Genomic DNA, 9,690 nt, shown 5'->3' on the forward strand with positions numbered 1-9,690 from the left:
GCACCTGCTGCGCCCTCCATGTCACTCTCTCACCAACCCGCCGGCAGGCTGCAGCTCGCAGGCCGAAAAGAAAAAAAAACGTTCGCCGCCAGACGTTGGCAAAGTATGCTGCATTCAGGTGCTGTGGGAAAAACGAATTAAAAACTGAAAAGCAAATCAACGTGTTGTTTATCACTCCGACCAATAAGACTAATATAACATTCTTTGTAGCCTCCAAGTTGTTTCCACATTAACCCTCTGGAGTCGATGATCACGCCGGCGTTTGTACCATGTTTGTACCATTATACCGTGTGTGTGTGTGTGTGTGTGTGTGTGTGTGTGTGTGTGTGTGTGTGTGCGCGCGCACAAACAAATTATGACAAAATTAATAATAATAAGTAATACTAATCAATACTTCAGTTAATCCAACAATATTGTGTTTAATTTTTAATCATCATGTTAATTCATATTAATAGTCTGACAGTAATAATAATAGGCTTAATAGGTTACCCAACAGTCCTACATTTTTTCACTTTATCAAACACAACACACTGTCTCTAATATTGTACCTTTAGAGGGTAAATATATGTACCTTTTGCTATTCTGGAACATTTATGTGCCTTTTTTACCCCCAACCGATACACATAGGTAGCCTACTTTAAAGTACAATAATTGGCCCTATAGGCTACAGTAGGACAGAACTGTACCTTTAAGTACAGAAATGTCCCCCTTCTGTACCCCTATTTCTGAGTGTGAATGACGACGCGCCCACACACTTTAAACGCTACACAGTCATGTTTAAATATATAAGTTCATACAACGAGCTGTGTGTCTCTCAGCTGAATGACACAACACAAACCCGGCTACAAAGTTCTGAGTCAGCAGAGAAACTTCAAACAGTGGACTCTTTCTTCTGCACGTGGCAGTTTCAGTGCGTCCTCTGAATGAAACATCGATAATACTCACATGGAAATAAGAACCACGGGTCCAGAGTCATCCTCCTTCTTCTGTCTGAAGAACAAATGACTCCGGTGAGCAGCAGTGGAGTATGTGGCGATATATTTTACTCGCAGCCGCTGATACAAAGAGGCAGGAAGCCCGCTCTCTACACCTGAGCCACGCGCACGTTGCTGACCAAACAAGGACTGTTTCCCGCCTTTGTGAAAACACCTGAGCGTGACGTCACAGCAGCCTGCAGAGGTCTGTTTTGACAGGAGGCTCGTCTCTGTTGCACAGTCCTACTTCCTGAGACATTCCTCCAGAGGAACCTCCGCACGCCGGACTTCTAGAGAGAGATCGTCTGATCTGTGTCGTCCAATCACACGCGTCTGTTTTGACTGTTTTAACCCTCTGACTCTTATAACTCTCAACGGTTTCACCGAGTTGTTGATCACACTTTTATAAATCCTCGAGTTACATACTGTGCATGTGTACAGGTTACACAGATGCCTTGAAGTTTCCAAATCTGACCCACCAGGATGTTTGGATGAAGACATAAAAACTTGAAGACACACTCTGACATGAAGGGAAATGGTAGTTGCTAAAGGGCTCTGTGGCAGCTGGGCTGAATGAAAAACACAACTGACAGCTTACTGCTGGAAAAAAAACTATTTATTGATGTATGAAATAATCAGTGGCGTAAGTATCGCTGGTGCAGCTGCACCGGGGCCCAGACCCTGCGGTTAATTGAAACCCGGCTATTATTTGGTAATATACGGTAGTTACCAAGGCAAGGCGCAGATGAAAAAATTAAAAAATAAAATAATAAAAAAATAAATGAATGAATGAATGAATGAATGAATGAATGAATGAATAAATAAATACCGTCCATCTGCCCATTATTCATCGGCCCACCGGAAAAAATCCCGGTACTCCCGATGGCCAGTCCACCCCTGCAAGGACGTCACTCTGTAGTCACCAATACACACAAATATAACCAGCTTCCCCATAACCCGCGACCACAAGTGACCAAACAAAAGTAGAGTGCAGTAACCACAACCCAAGGTCACAAACCACAAGTTACTGCACACAAAAAGTATTAATTACAATCACAACTCACAAAGTGACTAGCACAGAAGCAGTCATCTCACACAAAACCAAGTAACTGTGTAAAGTATAAAACTAAGGGAAACAAGCTGCTTAGAGACACCCCTACCCCCTACTCAGACAGCTAACTGACCTAACTAGTCTTCAGTGGCTTGCCGAGCTCGAGGCGGCTTTAAAATCTGAACTCAGTGTACCGACGAAGTCCAGTAAAGTAGTCAACCGCAATACACTGAAGCGTGCCCCCACTCAGGATTACCACCAAAAATAAGAAAGGCAAAATAATGAAGTGGCAAGCTCTAGAACTTACCCGGCAGCTATCTAGTCAGGGTGCTCAAAATCAAAACACACTTTAACAGACAGCAAGAATGACAAATGATCTGACAAAGAGATGACCACCAAGAACAAACAAAAGGCCACTAGATACACAAACTTCACACATTTACCTCACCTCATGGACATTCAATCCCGGATCAGGCCCGAATTGTTACGACCAGGTCCTAAAGGGAAAGCTGGCACGACTTGAAACGGAGAATCCCTCTTCCCAGCTCCAAAGAACCACCAGCAACAAAGTATTTACATCCATTAAAATTCGTATGGAATGCTGGCAGTCTGTCTGGAAGAGACAGACAGGAGAGTCCACAGGAACTGGGAGGGGCCGGCCCTTAAACTGCTGGCTTGGAGGCTGAAACCAATCAGCTCCCAGGGACAACTTACACTCACAATCAGTCGCCATTCACTCAATAAGCAAACAGACCTGCAATCACACTCACAAGCAATACAACAGTGAGAGATTAGAGTACATACATGTTAAAAAAATGTTCATACAATCTCTTAGGTCATAATACAGTAATTAATGAAAAAGAATAACATATTAAGTACTTTAGTAAAGGACAGGGGACCTGCACTGGTTAGCATCATGTCGCAATATTAACAAGTGAAATTATTTCTTCAATGAACACTCTAATGTTAGTTTTGTTTGTTTCTTCACGTAGGATTTCATGGTTTTCTTTTGTTTGAGAAGTTTCCTCAAAAGTGATAAATATAAAAGATGAACTAAAAAGGATGAACTTGTAGTTCCTGAAGGTTTGTGGCTAACACAGTTTTTCCAATCCATCTGAATCTTAGCAACCTGTCATGAACTTTATACAGGGCAGAAAATAGACTCAAGACACGGGGTAACTTTGAGCAAAGTCTAGAGAAAAAGGACAGTATGTTTAAGGTATAGACAAGAGTCAGCCCCACAGATTTCAGACAGGACAGTTCAACGGAAATGTCAAAGGAGGGATCACTGATGAGTTTCTGCATCTTCACAGGATCTCTGGAGCGGAATAGTAAAGCACGTGCTGCCATGGGTAGATAATGCACTGCTGAAATGAGGAAGTAAACTGACTTCTCATTTAGTTCATCACCACCAGTGTCCCTGGCATTTGCAAGCTTCCCAATGGCCTCATTAATGTTTTCCTTTATTTCTGTTGATTTGCTCACTAACACCGTGTTAGCTTGTAGTTAACCTTGATGAAAGTTACAGCTTTGGACAAAGTACATGTCTTTTGGCAACTACTTATAGTTATAAAATGACCGCTTGCAATTTTACAAGAAGAAGAAATGCTGCTGTTAAACCCACAATCTTTCATTTTGCCCCAAAGTTTCCTCTGTAAATGTATCAACTAATGTATTCAAACATTTAAAAAGTGGAATTAAGAGGTGCTGTTTATCTCAGTTGGTAGAGCGTGCGCCCATGTGCTGTGGCTCTGCAGCGGACCGAGGTTCAACTCCCGGCCTGGGTCCCTTTGCTGCGTGTCACTCCCCCTCTCTGTTTCCTGTCATATCTTCAGCTGTACTATCAATAAAGCCATAGAAAAAAAGGCCAACCAAATGCTTTAAAAAAAAATGGAATTAATGACATTTTAAAATATTCCTTTGGCTTATAACAGGCCCTAGTATATAAGTCAATTGTGCTTTCACAAAGTGTGCTTTAATATGAAAATGTAAATAAAGAACCACCGTTTTCCCTGGATTGATATGAAATTTTTACTTCAATTTCACCAAACTGTTGAATTACAATTTAAAGTTTTTGTTTGACCTTGACTAACAACTCTAACCCTATATTTACCCATACCAAACACCCTAACTGTAACAAGCTACTTACGTACCTAAAATTGACAGTGACAAATTATTTGTTTTAATGTGTAATGCATCTTACAAATGGATATGATACTGTGATCGCACATGACTCCACTCTCCAATGCAGGCAAACATTAGTAACACCTTATACCACACAGTGGCAGTAATGACCTGATAATATATTTGTTCAGCAGTGTTCATGTGAAGAATGTCCTTAATTACCCCCTTAAAAATGTGTGAAAATATGTCATGTTACAGCCTGAAGAAAATATCTCTTAAAATGTCATTATTATTTTTAAAAATATGAATAATGTAAAGTGGTGTTATTGAAATAACCAGTCAATAACCATCAGATTTCAGGTATTTGTATAATTTGTATAACTTTACAGAGACATAATTGTTGAGTGAAATATATGTAGTTTTATATCAAAATATCAAAATATAAATGTTCAGTGAATAAAAAGTTAATTACTTCAATAGACCTCAAAGTATTATGTAACAATAACTTTTTTAGTGTAACACAGGTTTGCAATATGCATGTAATTTAAAGTTCTCCAAAAATGTAAATGTTCCGTGAATAAAAACCTGATACGTCAATGATACTTCAAGTTCAATTAACATTAACTTTGTAGATATGAAATGTTACACAGTGTTAACAACAAAAATATATGTCATTTTAGAATCCTCAAAAAATAAATGAATGCTCAGTGAATGAAAACTTGATTACATCAATGACGCTTATAGAGTTAAGTAACAAAAACGTTCTGAATATAAAATGTTACACATCATGTTCAGCTGTATCTTATAAGTAAAAAAAAAAATACAATATAGGTGAAGTGTCAGTGTTACACCATTACTTTATGATTGTCATTTGAATGAATGCATTTATGAAGAGACAAGAAGAAAAAATACAATGAAACAGAGTACGGAACTTTTAAAACTGCACTGCAACCGATAGCAATTGTTGATTTGTTCCAACAGCAATAATGATTAAAAAAAACAACATTTCATATAATGTTAAAATTGACTAAGAAAACGTACAGGTTATTGCCTTAATACATACAACTTTTACTGCCTCTAACTTTGATGTTTTTGCTTTAGTTATGATCACATTGATGACAACATTTCAAAACCAAAAAGATTAACTTAAACATTGCAGCAAGTCTGATCTTGGCTGTGTTTCTTAGTTCCTGGAATATTTCCTCACACACTACTGTTAACTATTGCTTGATGAACTGTTTAGCTCAAGTGATGAATAACAGCCGTTTAATCTCGAGCTCTAGTTATGATCTTTGAGAGAAAGCCACCCAGAGAGAACAGTGTGTCTAAAGCATAGACATGAGTCAGGCCCAGAGTTTCAAGACACCTCAGCTCATGGAGAATGTCACAGGAGGGGTGACTGTTTAACTGGTAGATCTTCAGAGGGTCTCTGGAGCGGATGAGAGCCAGTGATTGGGTCGAAAGAACCACCAAGTCCAGAAAACGCACTGGTGGTACCATGAAGTGGACTAGACTCTTTTCCACTTTAACAAAACCCCCTAAATCTCTGGCCCTGTCTACCTTTTTTATGGCTTCATTGATGTTTGCCTTGAAAAACAGCAACACTTCATGTCTGGTGTTCATGTGACAGTCAAGTCTGGTGATGGAATGGCTGTAGCGGTCCTTAGTTGGTTGTGTGGAGTATTTATATGTAACCGCAATCTGGTCACAGTAGAGTTCAACTGACTTGAGTGCATTTTGCAGGTCCTGCAGAGCTTGACTGATGCAGTGTGGATGCTGATGCCTGTCTTGTTGGGTTAAAGATGTAAAAGCACGGTTGTAATATGCAATTGCAGCCCAACACTGGTCCTCCTGTATGGCTTTAGTGTACATCTTGATACTCTCAGTAAGATCTCCCTGTTGGCGTAGCTCATTGCCAAATGCAGTGTAGTGGTGCAGATTTGATGAGGGTGATTCTCTCTGTTTCAGTTTTTTTCTGGCTGTCTTCATGTCTGTAGTTAGTTTGGTTTTTAAGTCCATGATAGACTCTTTCTCACTGAAGCTTGTGAGTAGCCACAGACCCCAGAACTCATTCAGTGCAGACACTCCTGAATCTGATGGCTTGTTGTTACTGCTTTTGTACACTTCATCTAGTACATTCAGATACTGACTGAATAGCTCTTCTTTCTTCTTTATCTTTGGGATGTCATACTCTACGTAGCTGGCTAGTCCTTCAGCTACTAAGTCATCTCTGATCTTCTTGACTGTTCTTATTTCAGAATTAGAGTTTTCAGTCAAAATGTGTGACAGTATTGAGGACATTTCTTCAGTTTGTACTTTGTTTTGGCTTTTTTGATACAACCTGAACTGAATCATAAAATGATCTCGATAAAGTGGAGATGGAAGATTCTTTGTCAAAACTACAAGTCGGAGATGTTCTGGCAGATGGCTGGAGCAGACGATGAGCTGAGCAGACCCAGGAGATCCTTGTCTAGCAGTGCGGCCGAATGCCTGTTCCTCCACACGAGCATTCTCAGACAGGAAGGTCAGCACAACGAACAAGCCTCCAGCCTCCTTTACCTTCTTAGAAACCTGAAGGTCTGTCCCTCGACCAGCAAGGTTTGTTGCCACGATAACATCTCCAGGCTGAAGAACTTTTAAAACTTCAGAATTGTCCATGTTGTTGCTTATGTAAAGCTTTGTGTTCATGAATCTATCTCTTAGAGCACGGTTGACAATCTTTGCTCGGTTGATGGTCTCACAGATGATTAACACAGCTCTCTGAGCCCTGTATGGAGTGCTGCTGGTGTTTGCAGTGACAACATGGCAGATTTTCTCAATCCATTCCTTTTCACTATCTACGATCACTCCTTCAACCTCAAACAGCTTTCTGCGCTTGAATAAAGGTATCCGGCAGACCGTGATATCACCATAGATTTTCTGCAAGGTTTCAGTTTCTGCTTGTTGGCCAAGAGTCCCGGATAGTCCAAAAATCTGATTTCCATACTTCAGAAACAAGCCAACATTGGACATGTAGTTTGTAATGGCTGTCATGTCACTCAGTTTGCGCTGATGTTTCATTTCAAGAAACTGGTGCAGCCCATCTGACAACATCATGAAGTTTTGAATAACACCTGTGGAGCTGTAGTCAACAGACACTATCCCATGTTTCTCAGTGATATATTCATCGCCCATGGTCATTGTTTGTGCTTTGAACGCATTTTCAATCCAAACCTTAAGGTTGGAATTGACCAGATCTGAAAGGAAGCTGGGGACATAGCAGGTTTTTCTGCCATTTCTAATTTCGCAAGGTGTGAAATGCAGAGCCGATTTTATTTCAGCTTCTGCATCACTCAGCATACTCTCTCTGTCAGTATACATATAATGACAGAAGCCTCCGTCGGTTAAAAGCAGTGGCACTCTCGGCCTTTCAAACATTTCTTTTTGTGGCCTGTTCAGTTCCTCTATTGAACCATCTTTATTCATGCAGTGCAGAACAAACTGGCAGGATGGGAATCTCCTCTCTACTATCTTAAAGAACTCAGCCAACTGGTTAACAGTAACACTTGCAGTCTTTTCAGTTAAAAGGCTCAGATTCTTTTTAAGGTCCTTGACTGAACCTTTTGCCAGAACACCTGTGTCCTCTGTCATCTGAAGGATGGTGAACTCATCAATATCTTTGCTCTTTGTCATGTTTTTAAGCACAACATGAGGGAAGGGCGATTTGGGCCCCACAATTGTCCCTGTGCCAATCTTACTGTACTGATTAGCAGTGGCCCATATTAAGGCCAAGAGTGGATTGAGATATTGCAAAGCAGGCATTTCGCTACTTATATAGACCATATGATGGCCCTTATCTAACATCAAGGAGTCCACTTCATCCACAATTGCACACTCAGATGTTCTTTTCCCAAATACATCCACCCTTTCAAAGCGCTGGCAAAGCCAGTCTTCAGCAAATTTGTCAGCAGTACCATAAACAACCTGACACTCATAGACCTTTTTTAACTGGTCTTTGTCTTGTTTGTTGGTGTTGCAGTCTACACTGACATTCAAAGCCTGGTAAAATTGTTGCCAGCCTTTCAAATCTCTCTCTGCAAGAACCGGTGAACTAGTCAAGATATCGACACTTTCTCCTCTCAGAGCTCGATAAGCTGCAAACATTGCCACAATACATGACTTCCCCTCTCCAGTGCCAACCTGAATTAATCGTCCTGTTTTAGAAAGAGCCATAATACACCAGCTCACCATCTGTGTCAGGTTCGGTCGGTAGTGAGTCTTTTCCACTGCCTGACAGAGCTTCAGCAAGTCTTTTTTCATGCCACTCCACTGCGATCCATCATTGTGTGACCTAAGATCTGCATCAACTGATGACATAATGTTTCTCACTTCTTCTAACAGCTGCTCATCAACTTGGTTTAACTTTTGCTGTCGGATTTCATCAAGGATTTCATCCAGTTTCTTTTCTACGTCGTCAGCTAAACATTTCTTGAGGTCTTCGTCTGTTACAGTCTCATCTCGCACCAGGTCCATGAGTGTCTTTCCTTTCCGAGATTTCAAGCTGGGAGTGATGATGAAATGAATCTCTATACAGTGCAACATTTCCAACAGCCATGACAGGAGATGGAATCTGTCTTTTGTTGTTGACTCAAATCGCTGCAGAAGAGCAACAAACAATTCCTGAACATCAACTGGGTTCCATTTGATGTTTGTAACCAGTCCTTTCAGCTTGTTGAGAAGTTGCTCTTCATTGTTTTTGCGAGACAACAAACTGTGAGCAATGAATAAAGTTCTGAGTGCATTATCCAGTTCTTCATCACTGGTGTCAGAGTCATCCATTTTGTGGAACAACGGTCAAATCTGGTCAAAACAGAAATGGAATCAAAACTTGAGTTTGAAATTGTGTCTTTAAAACAGTGCACAATTTATACATTTGGTTGATAAATTGAATTCACTAATGAATGTGTTGTTCACACATTGTCTGCAGCACACATTAAAATGAATAATGTTATAATTAACAGGTCTCATTCGCAATTCAAATTATTGGCACTTCTTTACCAATTCTAAAGCTGTCAGTGTTGTAAAAAGTATCCAAAAGTCATGCTCAAGTAAACGTAACTATTACTTGAAAACAGGCACGTGCACACATAAGGCCCAAGGGGTGCTTGAGTCCCTGCCCTTTTTGCCTCGTATAATAAAGTGCCCTTTTTGTGTGTTTTTTAATGAATAAATACATTCCCTACGGAGCCCTAGACATGACATGGTCAAAAAAAAAAATTAATTGTGGCCTCAATATAGCTATAACGTGTGCACGAAATACTAGTTCTTGGCCACGAAATACTAAATTGTACCCACAATTTAGTATTTCATGGCCACGAAGTAGTATTTTGTGGCTATATTGTGGCCACAATGTATTTATTTATTTTTTTTGACCATGTCATGTCTGGATGTCCGTACATTCCTGTTGTGCATAGGGATGTGAAATAAACGACGGTGTAAAAACGCCACCGTAGGCTACTGTTATCTAACGTAGCCTACATTTCGTACCTAATGTGGTGTTGC

This window comes from Sparus aurata, chromosome 13 (genome assembly GCF_900880675.1).
Source record: "Sparus aurata chromosome 13, fSpaAur1.1, whole genome shotgun sequence".
Taxonomy (NCBI): domain Eukaryota; kingdom Metazoa; phylum Chordata; class Actinopteri; order Spariformes; family Sparidae; genus Sparus; species Sparus aurata.